Genomic DNA, 9,504 nt, shown 5'->3' with positions numbered 1-9,504 from the left:
TTCCTGCCTTCCTGCCTTCCTGCCTTCCTGCCTTCCTGCCTTCCTGCCTTCCTGCCTTCCTGCCTTCCTGCCTTCCTGCCTTCCTGCCTTCCTGCCTGCCTTCCTGCCTGCCTTCCTGCCTTCCTGCCTTCCTGCCTTCCTGCCTGCCTGCCTGCCTTCCTGCCTGCCTGCCTGCCTGCCTGCCTGCCTTCCTGCCTGCCTTCCTGCCTGCCTTCCTGCCTGCCTGCCTGCCTTCCTTCCTTCCTTCCTGCCTGCCTGCCTGCCTGCCTGCCTGCCTGCCTTCCTGCCTGCCTGCCTTCATGCCTGCCTTCCTGCCTGCCTTCCTGCCTTCCTTCCTGACTTCCTGCCTTCCTGCCTTCCTGCCTTCCTGCCTTCCTGCCTTCCTTCCTGCCTTCCTTCCTGCCTTCCTGCCTTCCTTCCTGACTTCCTGCCTTCCTGCCTTCCTGCCTTCCTGCCTTCCTGCCTTCCTTCCTGCCTTCCTTCCTGCCTTCCTGCCTTCCTGCCTTCCTGCCTTCCTGCCTGCCTGCCTTCCTGCCTGCCTGCCTTCCTGCCTGCCTTCCTGCCTGCCTTCCTGCCTGCCTTCCTGCCTGCCTTCCTGCCTTCCTGCCTTCCTGCCTTCCTGCCTTCCTTCCTTCCTGCCTTCCTTCCTGCCTTCCTTCCTGCCTTCCTGCCTTCCTGCCTTCCTGCCTTCCTTCCTTCCTGCCTTCCTTCCTTCCTGCCTTCCTGCCTTCCTGCCTTCCTGCCTTCCTGCCTTCCTTCCTGCCTGCCTTCCTGCCTGCCTTCCTGCCTGCCTTCCTGCCTTCCTTCCTTCCTTCCTTCCTTCCTTCCTTCCTTCCTTCCTTCCTTCCTTCCTTCCTTCCTTCCTTCCTTCCTTCCTTCCTTCCTTCCTTCCTTCCTTCCTTCCTTCCTTCCTTCCTTCCTTCCTTCCTTCCTTCCTTCCTTCCTTCCTTCCTTCCTTCCTTCCTTCCTCCCTCCCTCCCTCCCTCCCTCCCTCCCTCCCTCCCTCCCTTCCTTCCTCACTTCTTTACTTCTTTCTTAACTTCTTTCTTTACTTCTTTCTTTACTTCTTCGGCACTTCCTTCCGCACTTCCTTCCTCTTTGCCCCTTTTAGTGTTAAATATAATATATCAAGTTTTTTTACACCAACATCTAACCTTATTTGTTTTCAATCATGTTTTTTGGGTATATTTCGTACCATTGTGGGTTCTATCCATTTTATTCACAGAAGTTTAGTTTCCTTTGGTCTTCTGTGTTTAATCCAGTTTGTAACAGGGAAGAATAGAATAGATTAGTTCATCTGGAAAGGAACTAAAATAATCACCTAATCCTGACACTTAAGGGCTGAGCAAAACGTAAAGCATATTACAATATTTTTAATTTCCTGATCTATTTGGTATTGGATTGAATTTCTTTGTGCATACACTCACGTGCAACTCTTTGTATGTCAGTCTTTAGTGTAAAATATAAACTTCTGTCGTTCTGATTGGGAACGGCTTTAAAGAACGACAATGGACTCTCAGGGGAGTCACAACAGGAGAATTCTTCTAGTTTGTTGCTTCAGCCCTGTCTTATAGACAGATACGTGGAAAGTACAGAAAGGAAACTCTTATTGGTTAACAAAGTACTACATCACCATCATTGGTCAGGGGCACTTTGCCCCGCCTGACTCTCTCCTGCAAGGAGAAACAACAGGCTGCAAAACAACACCTGCAAGGCTGTTTAGTATCTCTGAGAATTGTTTTAATTCCTTCTCATGAATTTCTCAGGCTAGCCTTCAGTCAGGCCTGAGAGCTATGTGGCCTGTAATAACTACAGGCACTCTGGTTCAGATTTAGCATCCATAACTCACCCTTTTCTGTTAAATAAAAAAGCAGTGTTTGTTCTATATTCTACTGGGCCCTTGTGGAATAAAGAGCAAACACAGCTCAAGAGGTTTTTTGCTAGAACTTTGAATGGATGCTGATCTAGAATTAATTTAGAATTTCGGTTTATGTTTTGGTATTTAGGATTTGTTCTCCTTGCAAGGACTTGATGGTTGAGTCTAATATTTCTAATTCAGTGAATTAATACACACACTATACAAAACATTGTTAGTCTGTTATTCAGTGAATTAATACACACACTATATAAAACACTATATACAACATTGTTAGTCTGTTCGAATTGACTGTCTAACATGTCAATAGAGTAGTTTGAAAGAACACTAAAGTGATAAAAACAATGCACAATGCAATTTATATGCAATTTATGCTGCTTTGATCCCCTCTTCTTATCCTGCTTTTTTTTTTTTTTTTTTTCTTTTTTCAAATACAATTGAGGGATTTTTGAGGGATTTATAAAGTTTTTATGGTTGTTCCTGTTATTGTTCGTCGGGTTTGAACAGTAGTTCATGAATTTCAGGAAGGTTCAGGGAATTTGAAGTTACCATCTCTTCACGGCTGGTTGTCAGTTCTGTAAACACAAAATTTGTCGGTTTTGTAAACATAAAACTTAAAAGATACAAACTGAGTGAGTAAATTTGGGTCCCGCAGGGGTTGCAGGACTTTGGCACGGCTCAGGCCGCTGGAGCCGATGGACTCGTTGAGGCATGTCCTCGGGACGGTGCAGAAGGTCTCGGTGGAGTGGCCCGCTGTTGTCTTTCTCTCCCCCCTCCACCTTTATGGGTGCGGGGGGGCCGCTGCTAGAGTTCAGATCGGTAGCGCAGCACGGCAAGCGCTCTCTCTCTCTCCCGCGCCTCCCCGCTGGAGCGCGGGGGGAGCGAAGTGGGCGCAGGGCTAGCGCCTCCCGCGCACGCGCGGGGCGAGCGAGGTTCGCTGGCCCCCCCCGCGCTTTCTCGCCGGTGCTTCGGACGCGCGGGGGGGGCGATGCTTGCCACGGGCCTGGCCCCGGCCCCAGATCTGGGCTTGAGTTCGGGTTTTTCGGGGTTCTCACGGCCGGCGGCGGCGGGCAGGCGCAGGGGGAAGGCGAGGTTGTTGTTTTCCTTCCCCCCGCCGCTTCTCTGCCGGGGGCAGCCGCGCGCCCCGCCGCGTTGGTACCGGGGGGATTGGTTCGCGCATGCGCGGGGCGAGCGAAGCTGCCGGTCCCCCCCGCCGTTTTTCTGCCGGGGGGAGCCGCGTGCCCCGCCGCGTTGGTACACGGGGGGTCTGTTTGGGCGGGCCCCTCCCCCCCCTCGGCGGCGGCGGCCTGCCGTGCCCCGGACCTGCGCTCGGACTCCTCCGCGGTGATGGCCCGCGCGCCGGGCGCGGGGGAGTTGAGCGCTGACTCTCTCCCCCTCCCCCGCCACGCTGACGGGCCGCAGCGGGGATGTCTGCGTAAGAAGCTCGGACAGCGCAGAGGGGCTGAAGAAAGGAGGTTCTGCGGCCGCCGGCGGTTGCCCTTTTGGCGCCGGCGGAGGCTTTGCGGGTGGCACGGGCGGAGGCGGGCAGTGTCTGCTTCTCTGCCGCTTTCCCGTTGGCAAAGCCCGCGCGCCCAGCTCCGCGGATGGCGGTCGCTCAAACCTCTCTGGAGAGGGAGATCTCTGGGACGCAGATTGCTCTCGCTCGCCGCTAAAGTCCTCTGAGGGTCTGGGCAGAGCTAAAAGAGCACTATGCAGCTCATCTACGGTTTCATCTCCCGGTCCCTTATCTTGTACAACGGAGGAACTTTCGGCATCAAAGTTTCTCCTCCCGGTTTCACTGTCCTCAGACTGGCTCCATTTCAGCGTTTTAAAAAGCACTCCCCAGGTGGCTGCCAGGCTACACACGCTGATATCTCCGTTAATGAATTCTGACCATAAATGGTTCTCTATCGACAGCCAAAGTTCGAGATCAAAGGCATTGTCCATAGTTATAACAAAACCTTGCTCTTTCACCCACTGAAATAAGGCACGCATGGCATCTTCAGAAACACTGAGTCCCATGCGGGGCAGGGCTTCCTGCCATGCAAGGTAGGCCAGCTGTTCATCAGCTGAAGTACAGTCCTTCATTATGAGGACTTTATCTTGGCGGCTCTGTGAATGCTATTATGCACACGCTAACGGCTCGGACCCGGGAATTTTGAGCTCTACTTCGCCAAGATATGCCGTTCCAAACCCGCTCACTGGCAGGGCTCCACTATCCCGTTGGTTTCCAGAACCAGCTTCCTCTAGGAAAGCCCGGGAGAATTCCACTTACCCCTCTAGGGGGAAGAGCTGGCTTTTTCCCGCTCGCTGCTTACCCTCAGGGGATTAGCAGAAGTCACGTCGGTCACCTTCTGACCTCAGGGGTAGGCTGTCCACACATCGGGCGGTCACCAGATGTCGTTCCGATTGGGAACGGCTTTAAAGAACGACAATGGACTCTCAGGGGAGTCTCAACAGGAGAATTCCTAGTTTATTGCTTCAGCCCTGTCTTATAGACAGATACGTGGAAAGTACAGAAAGGAAACTCTTATTGGTTAACAAAGTACTACATCACCATGATTGGTCAGGGGCACTTTGCCCCCCTGACTCTCTCCTGCAAGGAGAAACAACAGGCTGCAAAACAACACCTGCAAGGCTGTTTAGTATCTCTGAGAATTGTTTTAATTCCTTCTCATGAATTTCTCAGGCTAGCCTTCAGTCAGGCCTGAGAGCTATGTGGCCTGTAATAACTACAGGCACTCTGGTTCAGATTTAGCATCCATAAACTTCAATAGCAAAATGATCTGTTTCAAAGTTACAACTTCAATCCCAAATTGAATCATTAGATGGAAAATGGAAATGGAAATGGAAATGGAAATGGAAATGGAAATGGAAATGGAAATGGAAATGGAAATGGAAATGGAAATGGAAATGGAAAGCCATTTACAAAGCAGATCATTCTCCAAGTGTTTAGGCTCCCCTGAGGAAGTTAGACCCCCAGATACTGTGGGAATAGCACTTTCTAATTGCAGAGATGTTGAGGTAAAATCTTTAAAACACAAAGCAGTGTTCCTCTTTCTTCTCTACTCTCCAGTGAGTGCAAGAATTCAAGTCAGCACAGTGTCAGGTCCTAAGCTGCACTAACAACCTCTAAAAAGGGAAATTATACACTACTCTTACTGCCTAAAGCAACTATTTCTAAAAAAGAAAGTCTTCCAATTATTACTGAGTTTTTTAAAAATCATTTTACACAGCAGAAGACATATATTCATCATTACATCACTAAAGATTCAGAGGCACAAAGAGCATTTTTATTAATCAAGTGGCAGTAATTTAACAACTCCTAGACTGCATTTGGAATGTTTGCTGGAATATGCATATGTCAGTAAAAGAAATAATATTGACATATATAAATTTAATACCACTTAAATCTGCCAAACAGGTATTAGAATGTCTTAATTTCTTATTTTCTTAATACATTCTTGCTAGCATTTCCAACGTGTCTTTACCAATGACTTAAGAAACAAAGAAAAACCCCCAGCATACCCCCAGTAATAAAAGCACACATGGTATTTTAATTTTTTTTCACAATTTCATCTAAATAACAATAAAAAAAATAAATTAAAGGCCTGAAGAGGTATTTATGCTTCTGAAAGTGCAGGAGAATATCTCATACACTTTTCTGAAGTGCAAGGATGCATGTTGAGAATTCCAGTAGAAAATTGTCACAAGTATGTTTTTTAAGAAGTTTAAAAACCTTAGTGTGTCCAAGATAAAACTGAAAACTGACCGGTTTCCTAATACACTTGAGCCTTTGGATAAGAGCTCTGTAGCCAACAAAACAATTTCATACAGATAAACCTTCAAATTTGTCAATGAAAAAAAATCCAGACAATATTAGCAGATTAGAATGCTCTGCATTGTGGTAAAAGTCAGCATGGGTCCAACGTTTTTTTTTCCTTTTTGGATTGTTCCTTTTGGGGTCTGGTTTTTATTTTGGTGAGTTTTTTTAGGAATTGTATTTCAGTTCCTGGGAATTTGATAGTCATTATAGTTCTGTAGCTCTGCAGGTGCCTACTGCCATCTTGTGTACTTTTGTTGTCATGTGAATGGACATGTCTTGCAACTAAAAGGTCTACTAAGATGTATAAAGCATATTTAGGATTTACTGGATAAAGCCACTCTACATATTAAGGCATGGACAGTGAAACTGGCAGAATTGGAAAATACCTTTATCATTTATTCTCTACTTAAAATTTAAGTTCTACATTTGTAGTGATTACAGACTTAGTCTTTCCAGCTTAAAATCTTCCAACCTTTTGTTTCCATTTTTTCTTTTTCCCAGTCTGGGAAAAAATCTGGATGCAAATCTTACTGACACTGGCTGTTCATGTTCAAGTTAAGCTATTTCTTGAATTCCTTGTCTCCCCAAGTAGAAGAAAAAAATATTGCTGAAAGGAAACATTTTGGCCAGACATGATTTTCCATAAATCCATGCTGGCTACTTCCAGCCATCTTCCTGTGTATCTTATGCTTGGAAAATATTTACACATTTATTTTGTCCATCTTCTTAGAAAGTCACTCAGCAGGCCAAATGACATGCAGGGCTATAATTTCACTTTTCCCCACTTTCCTACTCTCAATATCCTGACTGTCACAATCTCATGGCCAGTCCAGGCAAAACTATCACTGAGCTTCACATCCCAAACAGCTGCTCCTTACTTATGAGATCCACGAAAGAACTTCCATTCATTGTCTCCTTCATCACTGGTGTCAGGAAATTGCATCAATGCACTCCACAAATGTCCTGCATTTCTTGTGGCTCCCCACCAGAGCAGGTATCTTTGAAGTTTAAGTCCTTAGGGACTTCCAGCCCCCTGAAAACCAGAGCTGCCAATACCTGGCTTCTTCCAGTTATGTAAAGGCAGCCTTACTTTTTCCCTTTTTTTTTTTTTTTTTCTCTTTTTAATTTTCTTTTTTTTTCTTTTTCTTTTTCTTTTTCTTTTTCTTTTTCTTTTTCTTTTTCTTTTTCTTTTTCTTTTTCTTTTTCTTTTTCTTTTTCTTTTTCTTTTTCTTTTTCTTTTTCTTTTTCTTTTTCTTTTTTTCTTTTTCTTTGTCTCTATCTGGTCCAGCTGTGGAGGGGAGTGGTGGAGCAGCTTTTTTGGGCACCTGGCCTCCAGCCAGAGGTCAGACCACCACAAAAGCACTTTGAAATCCTAAGGTAAGGAGTACTACAGAAAATATTATTTTACACACAGGTTACATTTCTTCAGGAGACACAAACTGTAGTTGTAGAATAGCTAGGTCTAGTTTACAGATACATGTGAGTTTTATAAAACACTTCTCACCTGACTTGTTAGTCTGTCTGCTAAGAGGGGATGAGCAAAACCAGCCAGGAAACATCTTAATTGCAAAGTAGAATCAGCAGGCATGTGTGGGATTTGTGCTCTGTTGCAATTTCAATTGCTGTGGTTATGATATTAATTTTAGATAACTTTAAAAAAGCACAAAAAGCTGTATTTAAAATATGAATGAAAACATAATCAAAATAAGGAAAATACTTTAATTTTTTTTTCCAGACATTATATTGCAGACAAGAAAAATGTTCAATAATTGGATGTATTGTCAGGGACCATAACACAGGCTTCTCAGATTAGAAAGACCTTTGATTTATTTTAGAAATGAGGTTTGAAAACTCACAGTTTATCCTGTCAGGCTGAAAACAGCACTGCTGAGGAGATAGAAAAGTTTGCTTCCATCATGGAGTGAGACAGACAGGCAGTTCTATCTCCAGTTGTATCTCAAGTGTTTGCACTTAAATCCATTTGAGTCAATGTAAAAAATGACAGTATTATATAGCTCTGGTCCTCAGCTAGAATAGAAATGAAAAGATAACCACCTCTGACTAAAAAATTAGCTACCTGATGTGGTAGAATTCATCCTATTCAATACTTCAAATGAGAGAGATTATAGTGAGATTGAAAGGCAATAATAGGAAAATCTCAGATCTCAGATTTCAAAGTCTGATTCATTGTTAAGTCCAGTGAAGTCTGACATGTTTGGAAGGGAGAAAGTGGAATCTCAGAGCTTGAATTCATGCACAAATTATGTTTTGTTCAAGAAAATTCCCTTACAGAAGTGAGACACAGAACATCCTTATAGAGTGAAGAGCACCTCACTTCCACTGCATTTGGTCTTATAGATGTTAGAGACAGCAGCACTGTAAAAGCTGAATTCATCCAGAATTCAGATGTATTCATTGTTACCAATTCTTTCCTAGATTATTTGACAAGTAGTCAATCTGCTTTAAAGCTTTAGCTATTATGTTTATGGACCTGATGGATGAGAGCCAGAAATACTCAAACTCATTATCTTTCACTCTGTGTCCGTGAGTATCCCCAGCCATTCCACTCCTCCTGCATCACTTGTGGGGAATTCTTCTCCACTTTATTCACTCTTGGTGCTGAGATCTTGAAATTCCCTTTTAAAAGTAACTCTTCTAACTAGACTTTAGTGTCAACCTTTCTACTACTTTATAATTTTTCCTTTGGAGAAGTTTTACTTAGCACTGCTTCAGACCAAACCAAACCCCAAATAATCTCTAAATCTAAAAATTAAAAGGAACAGGACTTGACCTGACAGTGCACTTATGTGGAAAATCAATTTCTTAGATCCAATTATTGCTAAAATGTTTTTAACAGTGGGGATTCACCTTCCTATACCTTGGTTTTCTTTCTTAGTGTTCCTTTTTACATTAGCCCTTTTTTTCAGGGATTGTCTGGTATTCATATCTGTGTCATTTATAATACAGCTATGTCCTGATCTCAGTTTAACCCTTTTAAGTGTTTATGTTTAATAAATTCAGCTAATTAGATAATTTTTTAATGTACTTTAGGCAAACATACTCCATGAAGTCCTTCAAGGGGATAAACTACCTTGTTTCTGTAAACCAATTGTCTTTGTTGAAGGCAGTATAAAAGAATACATCCCCAGATTTAAGGTTAATATATTTATTAACAGAAAAAGGGGGAATTAGTTATGTATGAGTGTCTTAAATCAAAATGAGAAAATAGATTAAATTACTTTGTTTTGTCTTTGCTTTAAGGACTGAGGACTTTGCTGAGGACTGTTTTTTTAATTGAAACAACTTTATTCAGAATTCCACTTTAAAACCTCCTATGAAATCTGTCTAAACAAATCCATTTTTTTGTTGATCTGTTGTTTAATGGAGACTTTAAACCTTAAAACTATCATATCTTACTGATATGATATTGCTGTGATCATCATGTGACTGAAAATATTCCAGTCACTGTCCTTGAAAGAGTTAAAAAAATGTGTTTGTGGCACTTGAGGAAATGGTTTATTGGTGAACATGATGGTGGTGCTGGGCTCATAGCTGGACTTGAATATGATCTTAAAGGTCTTTTCCAAATTTAATGATTCTGTGATTCTAAGTCAAGGAAAACCAAAGCCAAATTATTCACTCTCCTGAGTTGAAAACTTTTCAGATCCATTAGGGATGTGAGGGGTTTTTTTTTGAGAGTTGTTGTGGGGTTTTTTTGTTTCAAGAATGAATGAAACAGTCAAAAATCTGAGTATTGGAGGGAAAAAATCTCGTCTAAGGTCATGATGGTGCTCTGGAACTT

Source organism: Cyanistes caeruleus, chromosome 9, assembly GCF_971803275.1.
Source record: "Cyanistes caeruleus chromosome 9, bCyaCae1.hap1.1, whole genome shotgun sequence".
Classification (NCBI taxonomy): Eukaryota; Metazoa; Chordata; class Aves; order Passeriformes; family Paridae; genus Cyanistes; species Cyanistes caeruleus.
Note: the sequence above shows the minus strand (reverse complement) of the source record.